Source organism: Schistocerca serialis, chromosome 10 (genome assembly GCF_023864345.2).
Source record: "Schistocerca serialis cubense isolate TAMUIC-IGC-003099 chromosome 10, iqSchSeri2.2, whole genome shotgun sequence".
In the NCBI taxonomy this organism is placed as follows: domain Eukaryota; kingdom Metazoa; phylum Arthropoda; class Insecta; order Orthoptera; family Acrididae; genus Schistocerca; species Schistocerca serialis.
In genome coordinates, this window is record NC_064647.1 from 86,089,700 (window position 1) to 86,092,117 (window position 2,418).

A 2,418-nucleotide genomic window follows, 5' to 3' on the forward strand; every position below is an offset into this window, starting at 1 on the left:
CCCAACCAGACTAACATTAATTATAATCTTTTAATAGCCATACGACAACCGGTGATATATATATGAAAAAGAGAATTTAAATAAAAAGAAATAAATCAGTTTATATTTGGAAATTAATTGTAACATTGATCATTGAAATTTCGGCATATTGAACTTGATTCATAACTAAACTGGTGCCTTATTTAGGATTGTGAAAATGTGTGTTTGTAATCTTACAGAACACATCAAATATGGAGCCAAAATTGGGAGACTGCATACAACACTGCATTCATAAAATAACACACGAAGAACGTTGAAACATATGCAAGAGGAAATTAACCACAACCAACCGATTCAATTTTCACCCAAAGAAGTTACGTTCGTAGCACAATCCTGTCCGTCATGAAATTACCACACACTAGTATACTAAATTCATACTAATTGTCTGTGAAATCTTCCCGAAAAGAATAGCGGAGGGCTACTTTGATGCTTACACCACATGCTTCACGTGGTCAACTTGGTTTACACAAAGAGTGTAACTCCACAATAATTTTGATAATTAAAATAAATTACATCGAAACGCAATTTACTAAAGAAAAACCTCGAACTGGTTACTATCGCCTTATTATTAACCTGGTGGGTCAAACAATTGTATAAGCACGTGGTACTGGTCTCACAAAGTACACCCCACGTGGGTTGAACATAAAGAAAAGTTGCTATATTGAAAAATATTGTCAAGACGAGACGCTATAATCTCACGCACATTCGCATTTAAGATTGATGGTCTTAGTTAGAGTTACTGATCAACACGTGGTTCCACTTTGGTCACAAAGTAGTGACAAAGCAACTACTGGAAGATATTCTGAACTTCACACTCGAAATACACTGCGTTGCACTTTAAGATAACATTAGATATTTTAGAGCTAAACCTGTCACTTTTAATATTGGTTAAACTAATTTTTCGTCTATTATATAGTGGAATGTCAATGGCAGTATGCCTTCATTTGCGTTGCTTTCCCACATGTTCGTTGTACCACTAAAAAAATTACATTTTATAAGGGCTTTTCGTAATTTATTTTTTATCTCTTTCCGTAGTTTTGAGATCAGTAAACATTTAAGTGTGGTGTCATCTGGTAACTCGCAACTGCTGTCTAAGGCATAAACAACTTTTCTCAAACCTTGGTGGTCGGAAGTTCTGTACGGTGGCATATCGATAGCCATCACTTGTGCATAAAGAGAATCAAATTCTTTTTTAACTTTTGAACTGGCATCGTACAACTAACTTATGTTAAAATAATTTTTTATAGAGCTTCTCGATTCTTTAGGTTGCACCTCTAGCACTTGATGTAGCTCACAAGTTGATCCCTCACCTCTCAATTCTATTACTAATCAGTGGTTCTCTAGTTTTTCACTACTCTTTCTTTTCAGTGGCCTCTTAAACTGGTCCTATTGCCTGATCATGTTTATAATCTTTAACGCTGGGAGTACACTTTACAAACTAACTATCATACTTCCTCGGCCAACAGAGACTATCGGTGCCGTGCAGAAAGTACTGATCGTCTTATGTTGTCACCATTCGGAACACGTCTTGACTCTCTGTGCTCTTTGTCTCACTGTTGCCAACGACAGCGACTCAACAGTTGAGGTACTATAGTTGCGTGCTGAAGAATAATCCTGTTGTTGTGAGGCATTTAAATAACGAAATGAGTGACGAAGAAGCCATTGTTGGTACATTGAGGTCATCTCCTACGATACGCAGAAAAGCTAGAAGCTTTAGAGGCAGAATTCTTCCTCGTGACACTCGAAAAATTGTTAACACGTTGCAGAATTATGTAAACTGGAAAAAATAACAAAAATAAAAATAATGAGCTAATTCACCCGCTGCACAAGTTTCAAACAAGGAGTTTCAGCGTTAACGGGCAAGAGCTTCGGAAACATCTACAGGATTTGGAGTTTTGCAAAAACATTCCTGGACATTCACTGTCATGTCTCGGCAAGAAAAGATTAGTTTTGTGTCACATCCACTGAAACATTCATACACTCCTGGAAATTGAAATAAGAACACCGTGAATTCATTGTCCCAGGAAGGGGAAACTTTATTGACACATTCCTGGGGTCAGATACATCACATGATCACACTGACAGAACCACAGGCACATAGACACAGGCAACAGAGCATGCACAATGTCGGCACTAGTACAGTGTATATCCACCTTTCGCAGCAATGCAGGCTGCTATTCTCCCATGGAGACGATCGTAGAGATGCTGGATGTAGTCCTGTGGAACGGCTTGCCATGCCATTTCCACCTGGCGCCTCAGTTGGACCAGCGTTCGTGCTGGACGTGCAGACCGCGTGAGACGATGCTTCATCCAGTCCCAAACATGCTCAATGGGGGACAGATCCGGAGATCTTGCTGGCCAGGGTAGTTGACTTACACC